We start from the raw sequence: 24,929 nt of genomic DNA on the forward strand, positions 1-24,929 counted from the left end.
AGGGGATAATAATAACATACTTTGTAAACAGCTCTGAGTGGGCATTAAGTTGTCTTGAAGGGCAGTATATAAATCGAATGTTGTTGTTGTCGTCGTCGTCTTTGTTATCGTCATCATCATCATAGGTTACTTGATTATTTTAAATGGAGATGTCAGAAATTGAACTTGTTGTGACCTTCTGCATGTCAAGCAGACATTCTCCCACTGAGCTGCAGCCTCTCCCTCAAAATGATAGAAAACAGAAATGAGATAGTCAGCAAAAATGGTTGTTTCTTACCAGGTTTGGATAATGTTGCTGTGAGTTGTTTGCCATAACTCATTCATCAGGTCAAGCCACCTTCTAGGCTATGAAGATGAGGTAGATTGCTTCATCCACATGTAAAGTTGTCCAAGGTTTGCTAGTATAATGTGCCTGACCTATGGCAACTTCACTGCTTTTCTAGCATGCAACATGGCAGGGTGTGTTTCTCTCTCCTCCAACAGCCTCTCCCTAATTTCCATCTGCACATGTGCATAGATCACTAATAATAATAATATTCAATTTATATATCACCCTTCAGGACAACATAACACCCACACAGAGTGGTTCATGAAGTGTGTTATGATTATCCCCACAGCAATGACCCTGTGAGGTGGGTGGGGCTGAGAGAGCTCTGAGAGAGCAGTGACTGACCCAAGGTCACCCAGCTGGCTTCAAGCAGAGGAGTGGGGCATCAAACCTGGTTCTCCAGATTAAAGTCCTGCTGCTCTTAACCACTACATCAAAAAAAGAAAGAAAAGGGTAAATCAGGTGTCACAGCAAAGGGAAGAAAAATGGCAGAGTAGAGAAAGAGTAAGTGAATTTCTTCATCAGTCTTCACACAGAGAACTCACCTGGAGATGAAAGAAAAAAAACCCTACAGCTAATTCTCTAGCATTTCAGGTTTGTATAACTGCACTCTTACTTAATGATGGTTACACGTTTGGGAAACAAACATGATGTGAAGTACAGTCAATCTTTCACCACCCTGTAAATAGTTTTAGCCACCACTTTTGGCATGGAAGTATCTGCAATGCAGGAAGATTTGGCTAAACTTAACGAGAGCCCGTTAGCGTTGTTTCGCCCTTTGCCAGCAGTCGCAAGTTAAACTTCTAAAGTTTCGATGTCAATGTTAAATCATCAAGAAGCATTACTCCAGGTAACTCGTCCACAGCTCCCATCAATAACACCCTGCCAAGCTCTGTCCTTTAGAGACTTGAAATTTACAGTGAGTCTAACATTCTTTTGTGGCCACATAATTATTTTTATTATGCTTTGTGGTGGTGTTGGCTGCCAAAAGAGGTTGTCCTAAAATCCCAATGTGACAAAAATCAATTTTCAGATGCAAATTAGGGTGCCATAGGTGACATTTTTCATACCCAATAAATTGCTTGTCTGTGGCTTTGAACTAATGGCCACATAAACAAGAGAGATTGGCGGAGAGGCATTGCATTATAATCTCGCCCAGGTTCTGCGGTACGTGACTTCTGCTACACCTTTCAGCGAAGAATCAGAGGGCGGTGTGCTGGGGTGGGGGGGCGCATCCTTCTTTTCTGTTTTCCTCCTCTCATTGTAGCCAGGTCCTCTCCCCTGCTCCTCTTGAGACCTGAGTTCCTCAATCCTCACTCCCTCTTTTCCAATTAATTCTTGGCTTCTCAGTGTCACCCCTTCTCTGGCACAATTTCTGCTTTTCTGGCTAAAAGATGCTCTTCTTTCCCTGCACTGGAAATCTGTCTCAAGCATGGTCCTGGAAATTTGATTTGCTACATTCTGGAAGCTTTGTTCCTGCATCCCTGGAATTAAAAAAAAAGGCTACACAGCAACAAGGTATCATTCAAAGCCCCCTTGAGTTCAGCCAATGTCAGAAATATGCTTGGCTGGATTAGTGATTCAAAGTTCTAGTGTGGAAAAGAGAGACAGTGGTATGATGAAATGCCTAGCAATGGCATTCATCTGGAATTCAATATTAAATTCTGAGCACTCCGGATTTAAGATCTAAGCCCCTTTTGAATCTCAAAGAATGGGTTTCAAAATTCTAAAAGGGAATCTCTTGTTTTCCTGTTATTACATTCTTATTGGGGGCTGGGACAGAAGGACTGGATGGGGACTAATTTAGGTTTTGGTTTATTTGTGATCTGCTCACAAATAGAAGGTGTGCCCCCCCTTCCCAGTTTTTGAACCTCTTTCTAATTATGAGGCCTTAGTAAGCTCCAAGGAATAACACCTGATTAGTTATCACAGCTGTGTTTCTCTGACTTGAAAACAGAACAGTTTGGATAGTAGGCAACCGGAAGGAAGGTTGCTGTGGTGGAGTTGTAACAGTATCACTTTTTTTGCTGGTGGGTGAGGTGCATTTAGCAAGGTCTGTCCAAGCTGCAAGGTGCAAATACGTGCTGGAACAATGTAACTTGAAGAGCAATGGAAAGTAATTCTGGGCTGGCTGGGAGGAAAGGTCCATGTCCACCCATTGTGGAAATCTTGCTTGGAAAATTGAAAAGTGCCTCTCACAATGGATTTGTAACAAGCGGCCTCTTTGCATAGGAATGATGGCAGGACAGGCACCCTTGCCGGTCTTCAGAAAATTCCCTTCAAGCTTGGCAAAGCAGCTGCAGAGATTCATGCAGAAATTTGAAATAAAATTGTGACATTCCTCTTGCATGAAATAATTGAAAGACATCTTTAAGGTTGCCAAATCCGGCTTGTGAACTTCTTGGAGGTTTGGGGTTGGGGCCTGGGGAGGGCAAGGTTTGGGGAGGGGAAGGACCTCAGGGGAGTATAATGCCATAGATTTCACCTTCCTACACATCTGTTTCCTCCAGAGGTACTGATCTCTGTAGCCTGGAGATCAGTTGTAGTTCCAGGAGATTTCCAGTCCCCACCTGGAAGCTGGCAGCCTTATTTGTCTTTCTCAGACATTCTCTAAGTAACATCTTACTAGAGGTATAGCCCTGTAGCCTCCAGGCCCAGCCCCTTAATCTGAGCAACTTGCCCAAAGCACGAAGAATGTGTCATTCCTCGTTCTTGCACCTTGCCTATTTGAGTACATGCCTTAGTTTTGCCTGGATTTTTTTTTTTGGATTCCTGACTTTGGGACTATCTCTAATTACCCTTCTGCATATTCCACTTACTCCTTGCCCATCTCTGAGTCTCTCTACACAAGTCATCTTACATGGGGACGCTCAAGTGCAGGGAGACACAAAATTAGCTGGGAAGTGCAGTTTTAAAAGGCAGAGCCGGCAGAGATCGCTTCTCAGAGGGTTTGATAACTTCATCTCCGCCTCCTCAAAGGGGAAGTAAAATTGACAGAGCTTTTGGGAAGGTGAAAATGAAATTAACAAACCCTCTGAGGAGCAATCTCCATCGGCTCTATCTTTTCAAACTATGCTTCCCGGCTAACATTGCATATTCCTATACTCAAGCATCCTTGTGTACAATGTCTCATGTAGAGGGAGACTCTGGGTACCTCTGGCTACCTGACACTTGGTTTGATTGTGGACTTACACCTTTTTCCTAACCCACCCCCCTGCCTCTGCTCTGGACATAACATGCAACTTCCAAAGAATGATTTTGCCACTCCAATCCCCTCCTCTACGCATAGTCATGAGATCATCGTAGAACGGGGGCAAGGCGTAATCCAGACACGGAGAAGCAGAGTAATGTCTGTTGCTGCATAAACTGGCTCATTGGCGATCATTCTAAGCTCCTTCTAAGATGGCCTCCCTGATCCATGAATCCACTCGCCCCGGTAAAACAAACCCTCCACTGTGAAATAACACTCTGAAAGCCGATGGATATGAAGCTAATTTATTACTCTAAAAAAACACAGGGCCTTTTTCAAAAAGCAAAACCCAAAAACATCTATCCATCCCTTGCTGCATCTAGCCAGTCTTGCCATCTAATCTTCGTCTAGTGGGCTGCCTCATCTGTCTTCCTTCCCATGTGATCAGGAATGATGCTTTCTCATGCTGATGCTCCTGCTTTTTGGGCAGTGGCTCCTGTTTTTCCTTCTCCGCCATCGGCAGCACTTTTTTAGCCCTGCGCATCTGAAGTATCAGCATCTGCTTTGAAGTCTACGCAGCACAGATGGATGACTCTGTTATCTCAGCGTTGTCATTATAACACTGAAGCGTAACAGGGCTCTTGACGTTGCACAAGAAAACCAGCTCGGGTTTATGTCGGAGCTGCTTTGGCTGTATCCCTGGGAGAGTCCAGCTTGTTCTCGTTCCCATAACCATCCTTGATGAGGAATAGCCTGTGGAATCTAAGGCAGCCGACCCACTGCACCCTCCACCCTGTATTTTAGGAAGAGGGGTGGAGATGGAAAATATGAAATTTGCTGTTCCCCTCCTTAAAAGGGTAGGGCAGATCGGTCCTTGAGCTCACTTTACATTCCATCCATCTGAGTGCCCAGGAAAAAAAAAAAAAAAACCCTTTGGCTCACTTGTAGGAAATCTTTTGCAAGCAGCTGTGTGGCATTTAGAGCTGAGAAGCCTCAAGTCCAAGGTTCAGCTTTTGCATCTGCTCCATGCTCTGCTTTTAATATCTAGTGGAGTGGGACAGAGGAGCAAAGTTCTTCAGCACTTTGGAAAACTGTGAAAGTTTCCTAGGTTCTGCTTCCAGCAGAGGAATTCCTACAGCCTTGTTTAGCTCAGTGTTTCTCAGACTTTTTAACTCTGGCCTCGTTCAAACAATACGTTACTTCCCACGTCCCTGACACAGCCGTTTCTTTAGCAAGCAGAGGCACCAAATCCTTATTCCACATTTGCAAGCTCGTTGCAGCTCATTGCAGATGTGAGATTTAGTATTAATCCAACAATGGCCTAAGAAGCGCTTATAAAACAGGCCTCTCTACTCCTCCTAAAGCAAGCCAGCCAGGGAAGAATAAGAGAGGGTAGAAGCTTCTCTGGCCAGTCCCCCCCCCCCCACATCTTCCCAGCCTCTTCCCAGGGTAGAAGCATCTCTGGCCAGTCCCCCCCACATCTTCCCAGCCTCTTCCCAGCATAGAAGCGTCTGTGGCCAGTCCCCCCCACATCTTCCCAGCCTCTTCCCAGGGTAGAAGCATCTCTGGCCAGTCCCCCCCCCCACATCTTCCCAGCCTCTTCCCAGCATAGAAGCATCTCTGGCCAGTCCCCCCCACATCTTCCCAGCCTCTTCCCAGGGTAGAAGCATCTCTGGCCAGTTCCCCCCCCACACACATCTTCCCAGCCTCTTCCCAGGGTAGAAGCATCTCTGGCCAGTCCCCCCCCCCACATCTTCCCAGCCTCTTCCCAGGGTAGAAGCTTCTCCGGCCAGTCCCCGTCCCCCCCACATCTTCCCAGCCTCTTCCCAGGGTAGAAGCATCTCTGGCCAGTTCCCCCCACCACATCTTCCCAGCCTCTTCCCAGGGTAGAAGCTTCTCCGGCCAGTCCCCATCCCCCCCACATCTTCCCAGCCTCTTCCCAGGGTAGAAGCATCTCTGGCCAGTCCCCCCCACATCTTCCCAGCCTCTTCCCAGGGTAGAAGCGTCTGTGGCCAGTCCCCCCCACATCTTCCCAGCCTCTTCCCAGGGTAGAAGCTTCTCCGGCCAGTCCCCGCCCCCCCCCCACATCTTCCCAGCCTCTTCCCAGGGTAGAAGCATCTCTGGCCAGTCCCCCCATCTTCCCAGCCTCTTCCCAGGGTAGAAGCTTCTCCGGCCAGTCCCCGTCCCCCCCACATCTTCCCAGCCTCTTCCCAGGGTAGAAGCATCTCTGGCCAGTTCCCCCCACCACATCTTCCCAGCCTCTTCCCAGGGTAGAAGCATCTCTGGCCAGTCCCCCCCCCCACATCTTCCCAGCCTCTTCCCAGGGTAGAAGCTTCTCCGGCCAGTCCCCATCCCCCCCACATCTTCCCAGCCTCTTCCCAGGGTAGAAGCATCTCTGGCCAGTCCCCTCCACATCTTCCCAGCCTCTTCCCAGGGTAGAAGCATCTGTGGCCAGTCCCCCCCCCCCACATCTTCCCAGCGTCTTCCCAGCATAGAAGCATCTGTGGCCAGTCCCCGCCACGTCTTCCTAGCCTCTCTCCAACTTCTGTTGCTGTTACTATAACAGTTTTTTTCTGGCTCTACTGCATGCCCTTGGATCTGATGTGGGATTCTCTCCCCCCCTTTACCTGTGGTTCCCCCGTAAGTGTCTTGCGCCACATCCATCCCTATTAAAGAACCAAACAGTTGAATAGCTGGTGATGAGCACGTTGGTTGCAATTAGCTGGGGGAGCAAAGGGACAGTTGGCAGGATCCCTCATTCTTGGAGCGTGGGTGAGAGCTTGAAGCCTCTTTAGGATTCCAGAATGAATCATTAACCCTTTGCTTGACTTGAAATCGAAGGATGGGATCTTCTACAACGAGAGAGTGCTTGTTGCATTACCAGTTAAGCAAAGGGTTAAAGTGAGGGAATTAAGATTCTTAGAGAGGTTTTTTTCCCCCTCCTTTGCTCCTTTCATCACTGGTGAATTGCTTCCCAATCTTGCCCAGCTTGTGTGAGTATTCCCTTCCAATTCGCCATGATAATGAATGAAAAGTACATTCTGCTAAGATCAAGGAAGGTGCATTTAATTTTCCATTGCTTACACATGCACTTTTCTTCCTGTCTCTTTTCTTTCCCTTAAATTTGTGCATTAATATATATATTTATATATGATGGGACCCAGAGAGAATTCTTGTCTATAAGAATCAGTTTGGGCATTCTCCAACAAATCCTTTCCTTCTCCCTTCAGGACAACTTAACACCCACTCAGAGCGGTTTACAAAGTATGTCATTATTATCCCTACAACAAAACACCCTGTGAGGTGGGTGGGGCTGAGAGAGCTAGAAGCTGAGACTGACCCAGGTCACCCAGCTGGCTTCAAATGGAGGAGTGGGGAATCAAACCTGGCTCTCCAGATTAGAGTCCTGCTCTCTTAACCACTACAGCAAACTGGCTCTCAAATGGAGTTTTGAATCTCGAAAGCTCATACCCTGGAAATCTAGTTGGTCTTTAAGGGCTACTGGGCTAGAATTTTGCTCTTCTTCTACACATGGCTACCCCCCCCCCCGAAATTATCTCCTGGAGAAGAAGCTGTTTCTAAGGTGTTGCCAAGAAGCACCTTGCATGTAGCATTTGAACTTTTTTTTTTACTTGGAGCAGCTGCAAAGCAGACAGGCATTTGAAAACATAGCGATAGAAGAAGCATGCAAGATCGGGAGAGAATTCATAAGCAGGAAATGTATTCAACAATAAAGCAGCAGGTGCCTTAGCAGTGTAAAAAAATAATAATGTAGGATTTAAAAAAGGAATTGACTGCTCAGGTGATATAGCTCAATGTTGCTCATAGCCCAAGACAAGTTGTTTTGAAAAGAGGCTGATAAAATGGAACAAAATTTGGATCCAGTAGCACCTTAAAGACCAACTAGGTTTTCAGGGAAAGCTCCAGAAAGCTCATACTTGAGAAATCTAGTTGGTCTTTCAGGTGCTACTAGACCTGCATGTTCCTCTTCTACTAGAGACCAACACAGCTGCTCACTGGAAACTATAAAATGGACCAATTACATAAACTGTTCTGCAAAAACATTTAAAAGGGGTGGGTGTCAGTTCCTGACAGGTAGATCCCTCAGCCCCCCTCCAGCGAACACACATTGGTTTTAGTAGAAAAGCTTTATTTAGGATTTTACAGTTCAGGTCTGCACTTCATCACGGAGCTTGGTAGAAGCGATAAGGCAAGGCAAGCAATTCTATGTTATACTTGATTGTTCCCACGCTCAAATAACTGTTAAGGTTTTGGCGCGCAAGTCTACACGGGTCCTGTAAGAACCCTTTTTAGTTATGGCTAGACATTCAGTACACAATCATACATTCCCAGCATCTGGGCGAAGTAGCAAAAGCTGGCATCTGGATGCTACAAGGTCAGTGCAATCTTAGAGGAGCATATTTCTATAAGATAACAGGGCCGATTCTGCATGGCTTACCTGAAGTCGGAACGTTGCGGAACATGCCAAGAAAAAAGCGGAAGATAGCGTTTTCTCGTGCGAGTTTTGCACGACACTGCGCAAAACTCACGTAAGAAAACGCGATCTTCCACATTTTTCCTGGTATGTTCCGCAACGTTCCAGCTTCAGATAAGCCATGCAGAATCAGCCCAGGAGAGGCCCATTCCACGTCTCAAAAAGTAACACTTGCAATAAGGGGAGAATATATCAAGTTAGTAATGAGCATTGTGGTTACTTACAACATGACAGTGGGATGGGAGCTTCAAGAAACTGTACTCTTTTATTTTGGATTGCATTTCAGGTCAGAAACTTAACTGATAGGATCCCAAAGTCACCCACTGGTGACAACACTCCTTCGGAGAACAGCTTGCTTTGTTGATGATCACATGGACAAGAGACTTTCCTTGACTTTTCCTCCCCTTGCAGTGATTAAGGTTTCACCTAGGACATCCCACCCACCACCCACCCACCCCACTTATCCTTGTCTTCGTTGCCAGAGTTCATTAACTTGTCAGCCCCCATTCTTTTTGAGCAAAGCGGCACAGCAAAATGAAAGCCGAGGGAGGAAGCAAAAGCTACTAGCCAAATCAATATCAGCTCTTAAGCAAGACCCTATTGTCCAAAATGTAAGAAGTAGGTGGTAAATTGGGAATCTGTCAGTTTGTAACCATTTTATCCTTTCTCTTCCTTCAAGGAGTTCAGGCTGGGATTTACAGCTCTCCCTGTTCTTATTTTATCCCCACAACTAGCTTAATGCCCTTGCTTTCCTACGGTATTTAACTACTTTAAATCCAGTTATAATACTTATGAGTATGTAATATGTTTTGGCAAGCCCCATAGGGAGATTGGCAACCCCAGTGAACTTTGAGGGGAAGGCTGGGAGGGGCATTTGACCTCAGGAAACATTCAAAGACCCCCAATAGCAACTGCAGACTGTTTAGAATGTGGGAGGTGAGGAACAATCAGGCTGCATATGCAAATGACCTCTGTGTTCCAATTGTCTCTGGGGGGAGGGGATGAGCTGTGGAATGTTGTGAGCCCCAATCAGCCCACATATGCAAATGACCTTAAATGGCTAGCCCAATCAGGGAAAAGTAGCTGAGCTGGCAGTGGGTTGGAGCGCAAGCAGGCAGCAGCCTGCCAGCCACATAGGGAAGCTGTATCCCTTTGGGAAAACACATTTGGCCCCCTAGGGGGCAAATTTCTTAAAATCCCTTCTTAGTGGGTGTTTACATCATGAAAGGAATGTTCTCCTCAAAGGTCATGTTTCTAGGTACAGAGGTTTGGCATTGATAAGTCAGTCATGGAGTTGGACACTTGTCTTCATATATATAGAAGAAGAAGAAATGTGAGGTTTCTTGGACTGAGAGAGGGTGATCGAATCAAGGTCAACCAAGACGCTTTGTGGCTGAACAGGAATATGGACTGTGGTCTTCCTGATTCTAATCCAACACTTACTGCTGCAACATGCTGGCTGTTGTGTAGAACTAGCACCTGGAAACCACATTGCTGTGGGGGAAAAAGAAATGTGCTGGAGTAGCACAAGCAGAACATGTGTAGCCATCAGAAATTTGTCATATGGTGTTAGATAACTCTTAGTCTCTTGCATTATAGGGCCACAAGAGCTTTTACTAACTTGTTTCCACTACAGACAGAGAAATGTCATGGCCTTGATATCCTCACTCTACCTATTTGGACAGGAGCTTGTCTCTATTAAGGACAGTCAGCCCAGGGCTTTTTTTCTGGGAAAAGAGGTGGCGGAACTCAGTGGGTTGCCCTCGGATAAAATGATCACATGGCTGGTGGCCTCGCCCCCTGATCTCCAGACAGAGGCAAGTTTAGATTGCCCTCCGCGCCACTTGGTGGCACAGAGGGCAATCTAAACTCCCCTCTGTCTGGAGATCAGGGGGCGGGGCCACCAGCCATGTGACCATTTTCAAGAGGTTCCGGAACTCCATTCCACCACGTTCCCCCTGAAAAAAAGCCCTGAGTCAGCCTATGAACTTTGCTCTATCAAAGAACTTTTAACTGGAGATTTGGAGGATTGACCCCAAGATTTTCTGCATTCAAAACAGACATTCTGCCACTGGGCCATGGCTGCAGCCCCAAGTGGGTGTGAAACATAATGTGTAGAGTAAAAGGTAAAGGCAGTCCCCTGTGCAAGCACTGAGTCATTACTGACCCACGGGGGGATGTCACATCACGACATTTTCTTGGCAGACTTTTTACAGGGTGGTTTGCCATTGCCTTCCCCAAATGTGTAGAGTAGAAGTATGCAATTAATGTAGGGATGCTTTCCTATGCCGAACTTCTAAGAAATGTTAAGGCAAGACAAGGAGCTGGAAACTGTTCTCGGAGGCTTTTTGCATGTCCCAAATTTAGTACATGAGCTTTCAAACAAAGCCTGTGTTGTTTCCAGATGCAGCGTGGAGTTTTCATCTGGCTCGAGTCTTCCTCGAAGCCTGTGAGATGAAGCTGCGCCCAAGCTGCTTGGCAACGCTCACTCTTATTTGTATCTCGGAGCAGAATTATTAAGCTCTTAGCACCAAGCAGTTAATGTCTGTTAATTAATTTGGATGGAGGAGTAAATGTGCAATCCAAGCTGCGAAGTGGATTAATGCACTTCCATTTCCCCCGCTCTTTAGACCCAGTTTCAGAGTTTAGCTTGTTTTAAAATGAGTGGTTTGGCCTCGGCCTCCTTCTAAGTGGGTATTTCGTCTTCATCACAGACCAGCTCTTCATTTGTCAGCCTTGGCAGGCTTGGCTTGATGGTGCGGGGAGAAGAGCGAGAGCAAAATAGCTTGTGGAGGAAAAGTTCCTTGGAAATCTCTTTATGGGTTCTAAAAGGCTTCTTAGGAAAATGCCAGAGGGAACATGTCATGGTGTAGCCCAAGCTCACCAGCTCTTGGAAGCTAAACATTGTCAGTTTTGGTATTAGGGACCACCAAAAAAGTCTTTGCAGAGGATGGCAATGGCAAACTACCTCTGCTTATCACTTTCCTTCTTATGCAAAGTCGTAACATGGGTCCATCCACCTATGTTGATCAGAAGGATCACTGAGCTCTGACACAGATAAAGGCCTTCCTCAGCAGCTACCATGTAGGATGCTTTTAATAGCAGATGCTGGCAATTTAACATTGGAACATCTGATATGGGTGATATGGGAGAATGACGGTGCCCCCTTCCCAGTAAGTAGAGAGGGTATCTGTCCATCCCCCTGCTGGCCAAAACACAATTGGTCACATTGTTGAGAAGGGAAAGGAAGGATAAAAGAGAATTAATGATCAGTTTTTATGCCTCTAGAATGCCACTAGAACTTATTTCTTCACCAGGTTGCTGAGACTACAGGAAGACGAACTTTCGCCTCACTCTCTCTCCCCACCCCAACAAATCTATCTCACAAGTTGTTCCTACTTATTACGTCTAGCTGTGCTCCCTTTGTTTAGAAATGGGAAATATTTCTTGTTGCAAGTCATCCATCGAGTACCAGAAGGAATTTGCAAAATGCCCCCGCTGTGCGCATGAACTTCTCTTCTCATTATATTTGTTTAAAGTGGCTTCCCTGTGCACAGATGCCAGCAGTGCATCAATAGGCACATATGGATCATTTTTATATCAGCACAGAGTTACACCATTCGGGGCTGCGTTATGCTAGAGTCAATAAAATATCTAAAAGTAATTTTTACATCCAGCACTATTGCTTTAGGGAAACGTGAAATTGCTTTCGTGCTTCATTCTCATAATGGAATGAGATCCATACTGGGGTAGCATACTGGCACATATCTGTGGCTATGTGCATACATTGCTCTATGTGCATTTTTATATTTGATATATCTTAAGTCACACCAGGCCCATGGACAGAAGACTAGTGGTGATGTCCTCAGTCTTCTTTTGAGGAGGAAGGCTGCTTAAGTGAGGAGTGATGCCCTGTGGGTCCAGCAGACAGTTGGGGCAATGGTGAATTGCAGCAATCTTTTTTTATTTTCATTCATTTGCATTATTGATAGTGCACTTTTCTCATCAAAACTCACGGTGGATTACACAGTGTAAATCAATGCAATAGGATGAGACATTTAATAAGCAAGGCAATAGGACTAGGATTTCAGAAATATGTAAAGAAAGTATTAGACATGATACGTTAAACAATGTAGAAATTGTATCCTGTAAGTAGAAACTGATGCCGTGAGAGCAAGATAATATGATAGCAAATAGATAATACATACTGTACACAATGGAATAGACTCCACAGCCTTGTTCCCTTTATTTAAGTACCTCCTTGAATAATTCTGTTATAATATAACCCCATTAACTTTGCAAAAATATCCTTCTGAACAATTCTGTTTTATTGTCGAAGGCTTTCATGGCCAGAGAACGATGGTTGTTGTGGATTTTCCGGGCTGTATAGCCGTGGTCTTGGCATTGTAATTCCTGACGTTTTGCCAGCAGCTGTGACTGGCATCTTCAAAGGTGTAGCACCAAAAGACAGAGATCTCTCAGTGTCTTGTTGCTATACAGCTCGGAGGGGGGAAGGAGCAAATGTGTGTGTTAAGAGGAAAGATTTTTCTACATGTTACTATTCCTGTCAATCTTGCTCTTACTGCTTAGATGCATACCTTGCTTCTGAGTAACCCTATGGACATATCTATGGAAATGATTTTATTTCTGAATAAAGCCATTTAACCAAGAGTCTGGATTTCTTGTTGCAATGGTACAGGGATCTATCTGCCATAGCCTGCCATAGGTAGCACCCACAGTCACCTTTCCTAGGAAAATGGGTCCAGTGCCACCCAGCCAAGCTGCTGCCAGGCTGAACTCAGCAACAAAATAGCATCTAAGCCAGAAGAGTACCCTTCTCCTCCTTGCTTGGCTCAGGGGACAAAGACAATAAAGCTCACTCTGCCATTTTGAGTATGAGACCAAATTTCGACAGGTGGCTGCTTCAATTAGAATATCCCCATTAAGATTTCATTTCTCCCTCATGTCTTTTGTTTCCTGTTCAAATTAACAGATTTTCCAAATCCTATTAGTTTTAATTGCATATAAATAGAGTGCACCTATAAATGGTGAAAAAGAATACTCAACAATATCAAAGGAACATAAAAAAAACCCAGTGACAACGTATGAAATGAAAATAGCCACATCAGTTTATTCTTATCGTCAAGTCAAACTCATTGTCGGGAAGTGTGTGTGTGAAATTAATGATGCATCTTAAAAATATTGTCAGGGACACAGAAGACCTTATAGTCAAAAAGTAGGATATAAATATAGTGAATATATAAATGGGGCCTGCATGTGCCTATTAAAAAATAGAACTCTTGAGAGAGTCATGTCTATAACATTTAGAACTAAGAGTCTCTCTGTAGGAGATGCCTCGATGCATGTTAGTGAAGTGTAGAGAGACACAATGTTAGCTGGGAAGTGTAGTTTAAAAAGACAGAGCCCCGGGAGATCACTTCTCAGAGGGTTTGTTAATTTTGCCTCTCTGCAGAGATCGCTCCTCAGAAGGCTTGTTAATTTCATCTTCACCTCCCCAAAGGCTCTGTCAATTTCACATCTAATTCGGTTCTGTCTTTTTAAACTACCCTTCCTGGCTAACATTGCTTCTCCTGACGTGTTCTTCACGTGTCAGATATCTCATGTAGAGAGACTCTAAGTCATGTTTTAATTTTAAGGTTAGTTCTAACTTTCCCCATCCCAATTTCTCCCTAGATTTTGGTGTTTTGAATTACCATGTCTTATTTCTACAGAGAAACCACTGTGCTAGGAATTTTCTATTATCCCTTTTTTTAAAAAAAAATGTCCTGATCTCTATACATGCACAGCTTGCTTCATTTTTCAGTTTATTCGAATCTTTCTTTCCCCTCTGTGTTACCGCGGGAAAGAGAATTAACTGAAAGACGGTAGTGAGGAAATTAATTGCTGCAGCATACTTTGCGTGGAAACAACTCCTATCTACAATTTAGGTGAGTAATAGGAGAGCAATAGGAGGTGTGAAACTGATTAACGGATCGCGTTTCTTTATGCAGAACTTCAGACAATGAGTTGTTCAGGAACTAATGAATTCAAGCTGAAACTGCATTCTATTGAGATGTACGAGGTGTTGGCATTATGACGAATGGTAGGAGACTGACACGATGTAAATCATTTACTGTACCGCAGATATGTATCCCTAAAGGCATGTGCAGATGTGAGTCATTTTTAAGTAGAAGAGGGAATGCACCCACAAGATATTGATTGGGAAGAAGAAAGATCTGCTAGCCTGACCTCCTGAAGGACACAAGCACATCCGTAAGTTGCTCAAGTGAATAATTCAGCTGCAAGATTTCTGGCAGGATTCCAAGGGGTCAGTTGGATTCAGTTCAGCTGGGTTTATCAAGAGACCCATCGTACTTACGAAACTGAACGTATGCTGACATAAGAATGGAAAATGAGGCAGTGGCGGCCTTGTTCTGCGGCTTCTCATGGATCATCTTAAACTTATGCAAGACTTCCTTGAATAGAAACCTGAGATCTCAACCACAAGGCTTCTAGAACTCACTGCTGGATCACAGCTTCCAGGCCATTGCTACAGTAACAGTGTCTGCAGGGCTCATTTGGAGGCAGAATCTGAAAAGAGGTCACGTGGGTTTTGGCCCTGCCCACGTGATTCCTTTTCCTCCTAGTGCAAGCCGAGTGGAGCTGGGCGCCAAAGAAACGTAAGCTGCTTGGATTCATTCTGCTCTAAGGAAATACCTGGAGATTTTTGCGGAAAGGGGCCTGAGGGGTGGATGTTGCCTTCTGACACACGTCTGATGATGTCAGGGGGTGTGGCATATGCTAATGGGATATGCTAATGAGTTATGCTAATGAGTTCCTGCAGTTCTTTTTCTAGGAAATGACCCCTGTGTGTCTGGAATATCAAAAGTAAGCCTGTTTAAATGTAGTCCTTCAATCCTTGAAGAGCATTCACTTCTCATCCACTTCCCATACCTAGAACTACCATTTTTCTTCCATACTAAGGATTAGCTAGGGAAAAAAGAATATGCCCCTTTCATTTCTGTTTCTCTGTTTCATAAAGATCTTACCAGATTTTGTGTGTGCTGTAAAGATTAGAGCATCCCAGTTTCTAACATGGGTCTTTGCTGCTCAGTGGAAAATTGCAGTTCTCTCCCCTACCCTCCCAGCCATAATAACAAAATCTAGTAGTATTGTTGTTAAAACTGAGAGTTGTTTTTGCATTGGTTGTATAAACATAGTAAAAATGAATATCAACAATGGAATATCAGCAATAGAAATGAATGGGGAGAAAGGCTCATAATAAAATAGATCAAAACAGCAAGTAATGAAAAAGGGCATCTTTGTAGTTCTCTAATAATTTTCCAGGGCGTTCCTTTGCTGACATTTAGAGTGGCAGTTCTCCTATGAAGAAGCTTCTAATGGAGATTACAATGTGAGATCGCTGAACTAGTTCATGACAATGGACTCCTCAGGGACTGGATACGGATTATGTCATTACAAATGCTATTTTTCTGCTTTTCCCACCTCTATGCATATCTCCCAGCTCTGACCAAGCTGATTGGATTTTGCATTGTACCTCTGCATTCCAACTCCAACTGTTTCTTGTTTGTAACACCTCTCCTTACCTTCTGACCTGGATATTAGGGTTGATGGATCTTCATTCTTATTTGTATCTGATGAAGTGAGCTTTGACTCTCAAAAACATATACACTAGAAAGTCTTTAAGGAGCTACTAGACTTGAATTTTGTTCTACTTCAACAGACCACCCATTTGAAACTTACTTTAATGCAGTGTTATCATGGTTGTGGTTTTTAGTTTACCTTGCTGTTTGCAATAATCTGCAGTGTAAATCATGCATGACATGAATAGCCCAAGCAAGCCCGACGTGTCAGATTTCGGAAGCTAAGCAGGGTCAGCCTTGGTTAGTAATTGGATGGGAGACCTCCAAGGAAGACCAGGGTTGCAGAGGCAGGCAATGGAAAGCTACCTTTGTTAGTCTTCTGCCATGAAAACCCTGCTTGGGGGGGGGGGGGGTCACCATAAAGCCGCTATGACTTGATGGCACTTTCTGTCACTACCACTATCTCTTAGTAGGCAGAATTACACAGGCACAGGATTAATTTAATCTTCTGTCTGCATGGCATATCTGATGTTGCAAATCCAGAGGAGTTAGCCATGTTAGTCTGCAGTAGCAAAATAGAAAAGAGTCCAGTAGCACTTTTAAGACTAACCAACTTTACTGTAGCATAAGCTTTCGAGAACCACAGTTCTCTATGTCAGATGATGTTGCAAAGGGACATTTCAACTTGGCAGTCTCTTTCTAGCAGGATTCTGCTTGTATCGAGTTCTAAGGAGAGGGTGGGATAGATTCCAAGACATACAAGTAAACCACAAAGCAGCTCGCCAGCACAATACTAAGATGGACCATCACCAGTGCCTTTTTGCTACCCTTTGCCAAAAGACATTTTGTTCTAAAGAAACAAGGCTTCTTCCCAGCGTAATGTCCAAAATAACCCTGCAAATTCCTCCAGGGACATACAACTTCAAACAGGACAGATTTATCTAATCTTCTGGAGGCTGCAACGACATCTGCAGCCATGTATAAAAAGAACTTTTGTGTCTTTCCTTGACTGGAACGTGATGTGGCCCTGAGTTGTACCAGTACAAATAGCCTAGGCAAGCCCGATCTTGTAGGATCTTGGAAGCTAAGCAGAGTTGGCCTTGCTTAGTAATTAGACGAGAGACCTCCAAGGAAGACCAAGATTGCTAAGCAGAGGCAGGCAATGGCAAATCACCTCTGTTAGTCTCTTGCCTTGAAAGGCGCAATGGGGTTGCCATAAGTCAGCTACAACTTGACGCACTTTCCATCACCCACCACCAAATCATGCACATGCATGCATGTGTGTATATAAACACACACACACACACACACAGCTATTTTCTTGATGTGCAAATATTGGAAATGCACACTTATGTGTGGAAGCAAGAAGCATGCATTTTTGTGTGTGTGCGTTAAGCTTCTCCCAATTAAGACTCAAAATCATCGAACCCGCAGGCTTGTGAAGTTTGATAGCATCCCTAGGAATAATGCAAACATTATACCCAGTTACATGAGGTCAGAACAGTAGAATGTATTTTTTTTCTGAAGATGTTTTGTGGTGTGATACATGCAGCCATCCAGTGTGTATTTAGTTGTTTGTATATAATTGCACAATCATTATATTTAATGAGCAGCATGCCATTGTCCCTGCTACAAGCATAATTTCCATCTGGCTCAAATAAAAATACATTTCCTAATGTAAATAAGGATGGGAGGAGGAGGTCTGGAGGTGTTTAACAGAAAGAGTTAGTGGTATTTATTTATAGGAGCAGGCAGCGACAAGAGAGAGTTTGAGATGTTCTCTACTAAAAGTTTTTGCTATCAAAGAGCAAATTAAATCTGCAGATTAAGTGAATTTAAACTCATCGAAGGAAAATTTGCTTCTCTTTTCTGGGATTTGTCCACGATAATGACTGGACAAATAATTTTGCCTTGCTCGGGCTTTCCTTCCCTTGAAATTCCTAGATATTTTTAGAGTGTGTGTATTTTGTTACTCTTCCAACATGTCAGTTCAATTGATGGTTCCAAATGTCTAAGATGAAGTGGCTTTCCACAAACGTTGGAAAACTGAATTATTCAAAAAGGCTTTTTACATTGTAGGGAGGGGGTCTCAGATGCTTCGCTAATGAGTTGGGGACCATAGACTTCACCACTATGTTGCCTTACATACTATCTGTTGCTTTCAATATGTGCTCCTATGAGCTACCTGTGCTTCATGTTGCCTAATGTCAGTCCTAGAACTGTTTATGTTCTGTTTCAGTATTTTTTCTACTCTGTATTAGATTCTTGCTAATGCTATGTCTTGGTAAACTTTCATTTATTTACCCTATGGCATTGTTTATGAAAATGACACTGTATGGAAATGTCCTTGACACTGATTGCACTAATCTCACACTATTTAATCTACCTTGAGTCTCAGTGAGAAAGGTGAACTATAAATGACACAAATGAACAAAATAGTAAAAAGTCCAGTAGCACCTTTAAGACTAACCAACTTTATTGTAGCATAAGCTTTCAAGAGCCGCAGCTCTCTTCGTCACACACATCTGATGAAGAGAGCTATGGCTCTTGAAAGCTTATGCTACAATAAAGTTGGTTAGTCTTAAAGGTGCTACTGGACTCTTCAATATAATCAGAAATTCAAACTTTCAGGGTACATATATTAATATAATTGAGATATATGTACCTTGAGTGTTTGCCTATTTAAAATCTGGATGTATTTGCTGCTAACTACCTCTCTATTATTCTTGAGTCATCACTGGGATTTTGGCACTCCTGTGCCTCCAATTGTGGCATGGCCACTCCTGTTGAAGGTCTGTTCATGAGAAACACATTGTCTCACCTAGGCTGGGAGCCTGAGAAACAAGGGGATATGGTGGATAGGACTAGGAGAGTCGAAGGCTATGGTTTGGAGATTCTTGGGCAGTGACACTCATTCAGTGACACAGGAATAGAGATGGGCATGGAACAAAAAAAACGAACCAGGAGGTTGGTGGGTTTCATGAACCACAAACCATGGAACTGGACCAGTTACGAACCAGTTCGTGGTTCGTGGGGGTTAAATGTCCCTTTCTGGCCTTAACAGCAGCAGGGAAAGGGGTTTTTTAACAGTTTAAAGGGCCCTTTCCTGCCTTGCAAGAGGCAAGTCCCTTTAAACTATCAGCTGGCAGGTGGAAGGGGGGATCCCCCCCTCACCGCTTGCCAGCTAATAGTTTAAAGGGACCTGCCAGTGGCAGGGCCCTTTAAACTGACCAAACCCCAGCCCCCAGCCCCAGCCTCACACTTACCTTCCCCTATGGCACGGCATCCTTCCTCTCCTCCTGGGAGGGGTGGGAAAGCCGTTTTTGGCCTCTTCCACCACCCTGAGGGCCTGCAGAATGGTGCCAGAGGCCGAAAACAGCCTCCTCTGCTGCCCTGTTGGCCCCCAGGGCAGCAGAAGAGGCTGAAAACTGCCTCCCTGCCCCTCAAATGGCTGCCACAGCAAGGGGCATTTACCTGTGGAAATGGCCATTTAAACTGCCCCTGTACATATAACCCAACAAACCAGTATACAGTTTGTGGAAGTTCTGTGAAAAGGAGCTTCCACAAATGCTCATTCGCGAGCCCCGAACTGGCCTGGTTCATGGGTTTTGGGGGGTCGTATTTTGGTTCGTGCCCATCTCTACTCAGGAGCCAAATGTGATTCTCTGATGTCATCTGTGGCTCATCTGAGCACTGTTCCTCAATGTGGCACCCGCCCCTTGCTTCAAGCCCTTGCCTACTGGGACTTCTGGTTGGCTGGTGGTTCCCACCATGAAACAGCCACTTCTGGAAGAACAGGTTAGCTGTGAGCATTCCTGACAAAGATGAAAGTAAATAGAGCTCTTCTGGTTGATCACAATTGCAAATGAGCTGCAGAGTAGTTGCCAGGGCCAGGTTGGGAGATTTGGGGGTTGGAGCCTGGAAAGTGAGGGGAGAAACCTCTGTATGGTATAATGCCGTAGAATCCACCCTCCAAAGCAGCCATTTGCTCCAGGGGAACTGATTTCAATGGCCTGGAGACCAGTTGTAATTCCAGAGCATCTCCAGCCACCATCTGGAGGTTGACAAGTTGTCAACCCTACGAGAGTGAAATCCATTGTGCTAAGGATTGAGTCCCAGGATCTTCCTCTTGGAAAACTACATGTCCAAGATCTCCTTGCCGATCTGTTCATAATCATCAATGTTCTAAGCTGCAGCAAACAAAAAGGCTTGTTAGAGAAGCGTTGTTTGGTTTGTAATGCAGCTGCTCGTAACACGTGGAGAAAACTCATGTTCCAAACCAGTTAACAGTGAACTTTGACAATAGCAGGGGCATTTATATGCTTTAAAACGTACAAGTGTCATGATTTCTTTTTTCTCAGTGACTAAAAGGTTGAGAGGAAGTTGATGGCTTCTGAGCAGGTGCCTGAGTACATCCCTGGCTCTTTGGTCGTCATTAATTTTATTCATTGATCTATGATTTATTTAAACAGCTGTCCCTTTTCTCAGTTGCGAAGCCCTCCTAGCACACTGCAAAGTCTTTGAGAGGGATGTTCATAAATGCAAAGGGTTTTTTCTTAATAATATGGTAAACATTTTGGAAAGTATTAACTGTCAATATGCTCAATGATCACGCTCAGATGGTGCTTGTAATAATTTGTACCTCATGTACTTGACATATAATAATTCTATCCAACAGCAGCCCAGTGATCTGCGGAAGGCAAGAAATGTGGTAGAGAACAAACCATTTTCCAAGCATAGCAGTGCAGTTTCATGGGGAGCTGCCAAAGCAGAGTTGGGAAAGTACAGGCGGAACGATACACCCAGTTTTAAATTTCAAGGAGATTTTGTTTATGGCCAAACAGCAAGCTAACTTTTATTAATATCAGAAATGGGAGAAAGCCAGTTTGGTGTAGTTGTTAAGAGCGGCACGACTCTAATCTGGAGAACGGGGTTTGATTCCCCGCTCCTCTGCTTGAAGCCAGCTGAGTGACCTTTGGTCGATCACAGCTCTCTCAGAGGCTCTCTCAGCCCCACTAACCTCACAGGGTGATTGTCATAGTGAGAATAATAACAACACACTTTGTAAACCGCTCTGAATGGGCATTAAGTTGTCCTGAAGGGTCATATATAAATCAAATGTTATTGTTATTGTTATTCCATAATGTGCCACTTTGTTTCACATCCTTCTTGCCTGTAGCAGAGCCATTCATTCAGTTTTCCTGTGGATTTCTCCTATTTATCTAGCACTGCTGCTTAAATTTTTAAAAGGCACATAGTTTGTTTGTTTTTTAAGTAAATTTGAATTTTTTAAGTGGAGATTTACTACTTTGGTTTCTTTGTGTGCTTTTGCTGCCTGTCCATGATCCATTCTTGTGAACGCTGCAGGATAGATGCAGCTGCAAAAAAAACAACAACAGGCAACATATCCTCTGCAGGCTTATTGACAGGATGTGTCAAACTGCACAGATGCAGAGAGGGAACATAAATCTGAAAAAGAGACATTCTGCTCTAGAGCTCTTTCCACACATCCTTAAAGGGATGGCCCACTCACTGAATGCTGGCGGCTTTCCCCCTTGACTCCAGACATCTCCATTTTCAAAACAGTTGCAGGCAATTTTAAGTGGAGACTTGCTACTTTAGTTTCTTTGTGTGCTTTTGTTGCCTGTCCATGATCCATTCTTGTGAACACTGCAGGATAGATGCCACTTGCTGTGCAGCTGCAAAAAAAAAAAAAAAAACAGGCAACATATCCTCTGCAGGCTTATTGACAGGATGTGTCGAACTGCACAGATGCAGAGAGGGAACATAAATCTGAAAAAAAGACATTCTGCTCTAGAGCTCTTTCCACACGTCCTTAAAGGGACGGCCCATTCACCGAATGCTGGCGGCTTTCCCCCTTGACTCCAGATGTCTCCATTTTCAAAACGGTTGCAGGCTTCCTCCAAACAGCCTGCAACCGTTTTGAAAATGGAGACCTCTGGCATCAAGGGGAAAAGCTGCCAGCGTTTGGTGAGTGGGCTGTCCCTTTAAGAACATGTGGAAAGGACCTAAATGGGGAAAGCATGCCAAAGAAGTCTTATTGGTGTATCTGTGTCATAAGTCAGTCCACAGAATGGCATACTGTCTGATTGTTTTCCAGTGATGCAGCAATCTTAAGTTAATTAGCAGTACATGCATGTAAGCAGTTCTGGATTCATTCCCAGGAATCCACCAGAGTGACGGTACCTGTGGCTGTTGTTTAGTTGATGTGCAAGAAAACAGCTCTATCGCTCCAAGAATACAGGAGTCTGATTCTTGTCATTCTTCTAACCTATGCTACTTTTACACGGCAGCTGGGTCTCTCCCTCTGTGTTTACTCTTGTAAGTGGATTTGAAAGCTTACTTCTGCCGTATCACACACTTGCCTTTTGGACAGGAGTCAGGGTTTTTTTTCCCCTTTCTGTTTTCCTTGACACATCAAGTATTTTTGTCTTGCCCTTTCTCATGAATTTTTATCAGGCCCAGATCCTTTGAGGGAGAGGAATGGAAAGATGAAGCAAAACCCAGGGACCCGAGTGCCCTGTAGACGGGAAGGAGAGAGCGTCACGGCGAGGCTCTGGGGATGGCGGGGAATTCAGGATGAGGGAGACGCTTTCAAAAGTAATCAAAGTTGGCACAATGGCAAGAAAAATGAGCCTCTGTCTCCTAAAGGTGACTTCTCAGGCCTATTTTCATTGCCAAATCTGGGGGGGGGGGGGGACTGCTTTTCATACCAATTTAGGAAGACCATTGTCCCACCAGGTGTGGATAGCCCAAGGCAAGGAGATTCTTTGACAGGGGGAAAGGAAGAGATATTGCGAAGCACATGTATCCATCCGTGCAGAAGAGGATTGCCTCACATTCCAGGGGTTTAAGAGCTGTTCCAGGGGCACACTACAGACAAGAAATTATAGGAAACTCCTGGAGTATGCAATCCCCAAGTATAAACAGTAGTTTCTATATTTTTATAAAGTGCTAATGTGCTCAATAAAGTTAATTCCAAACACAAATGCATAACAGCATTTCACACATAACAATATTCCATGGTGGTGCGACGAACAGGTACAAAAAGTAAAAGATTTCAACAAATACAATGTTAAACTGCTTGGGAAAAGTCCATAAGGAAGCAGAATTTTGCAGCAATGATATAAATTCGAATCACATCCCAGGGGAACAAGTGGCCTACCTAAGTTTACACTCTTAACTCTTTTTTGGAGACTGTGTGTCAAATCATGAGGGATGGGAACTTGGGTTGGGACTCCTTGACAGTGGTGATTCTGGGAGAAGGGATGCCAACTTTGGCTTGGGAAATTCTTGGAGATTTGAGGTACCGGAGAAAGGAAGGGAGCTTAGCGAGGATGTGACGCCATATACTGTACCCTCTGAAACCACCATGTCCTCCAAGGGAATTTCTGTCATTTGGGTATCATTTGCAACTCTGGGAGAACTCTGGGCCCCACCTGGAGGTTGGCAGCACTGTCTGGGAGGCCCAATGGGTTCCTTCCCTGCTCCGCTTCAGGGGCCACATTAAAACTTTGTTGATCTGCCATGTGTTAACTGCGTAGTAATTGATCGCTTCGACTCTCTTCTGGCTGGTTCTAAAGCTTTTGCCTCCCATTGCTATTCCCGCATTTTGTTTTACAGCTGTCATCACTGATGCTTAAATTTTATGTCTTGCTATTTTACTCTTAGCATTGCTTATTCACTGCCAGCATATAGATGTAGGGTAAACTGATTTAATGTTTTGCTTGACAAACAGTTCCCTGCCCGTAGGTAATGATATCAAGTTGGATCCAAACTAAATTAGCACATTTTTATCTGGAAGCTCATATGAAGATCTTACAACATTTGCTTAGGAGGTTTCCCATACTCCCCTGCATCAGAAATTACTAACAAGTTTCTATTTGGCATAACCCCTCAGTTTTCATTTGCCTGCATCAGATTCCTTGCTGTAGCCTATAGAATTTGCAAGGAATGACTATAGAAGGAACTCAATATATGAATTAAGTGGCCCTCTTAGTCTATGCCCCGTTTATTAATATTGAGCCTTGCTTTTAATCTTCAGAGTTTTAGTGCTCATTTTTGTAAATTCTATTATTGTTTATTTCTCAAAATCCTTTCAGTTTTGTTATCATTTGTTTAAACTGACATGTGCGGTCATGAACCACAAGAATAGATTGATTGATTGATTGATTGATTGATTGATTGATTGATTGATTGATTGATTGATTGATTGATTGATTGATTGATTGATTGATTGATTGATTTCCATCAGTTCTCCCTTCCCACTGGAGAGTCCCCTTCATAACAATCTCCCAGGATCAGCATTTTGTGGAGACTGGTGGGAGGGGGCAGGCAGGAAAATTCCATCATGCCATTGGAAAATGTAGTCTGTATCCAACCCATTAAATTTATAGCAGTAAAAATCTACAAGAAATTCCATTTCCTGCAGTTCAGAATCAACCTTCTACCCAGTATCGACAGCAGCATCGTTTAGCCAATCATATTTAGCTTCATGATGATGTCACTGAATGTGAATGAAGTTAAGTCTGAGTGAGGGCAATGCTTTGTGTGTTTTTTGGGGGGAGCATTGACTTCATACTGAATTAGTTTGCCCTTGCTGACACTAAGAGTCTTTCTACACAAGACACCTGGGCTCATGTTCGTCAAGTGTCAGGAGATACAGTGTTAGCCGGGAAGCATAGTTTTGAAGACAGAGCGGGCAGAGATCACTCTGGAGGGGACGGATTCTCTTACAGCCCACCACCTCCTCTGGCATCTCACCTTCCAGAGCCTTTGCCCTGCCGAGGTTCAGTTAATTCAAAGTTTTAAGCAGTGAGAGTGACAGGGTAAAAGCTCCAGAAGGGAAGAGAGTCAAGCACAGCAGAGGCAGAGGAGCACTATGAAGAATCCATCCCCTCTGGAGTGACCTCTGCTGGCTCTATCTTTCAAAACTATGCTTCCTGGTTAACGTTACATCTCCCGACATGAAGAACATGTGTCAAAAGTATTGTGTAGAGAGATTCAAACACTTAACCCGATATGATTGGCTACATAATGATGCCACTTTTGCCAGAAGAGGGGAAAGAGAAAAAAGAGCATCAAAACTGTAGTGAATTAACCTTTAAATTAGAAAATCAAAACATTATGATTTTTGTCCTCTGTACTTTGATCATCCTTGTAGCACAAAGCTTTATATTTTTCTTGTCCTCTTCCTTTATCCTTCTTTTTTCTGTTTTAATAAAATAAAATATTTTTTTTAAAAAAAACTGTAGCTAATTGGGCATAAGGGGCTCCCATTAGACTGCTGCT

At 44.0% G+C, this 24,929-nt stretch overlaps 1 protein-coding gene across 1 annotated transcript in view; it reads left to right on the top strand.

The window, feature by feature from the left end:
* The window catches only part of CDH13 (cadherin 13), an 879,383-nt gene that overhangs the window by 356,592 nt on the left and 497,862 nt on the right, over window positions 1–24,929 (top strand). The window lies entirely within an intron of this gene.

The sequence above is a fragment of the Eublepharis macularius genome, chromosome 16, assembly GCF_028583425.1.
Source record: "Eublepharis macularius isolate TG4126 chromosome 16, MPM_Emac_v1.0, whole genome shotgun sequence".
Classification (NCBI taxonomy): Eukaryota; Metazoa; Chordata; class Lepidosauria; order Squamata; family Eublepharidae; genus Eublepharis; species Eublepharis macularius.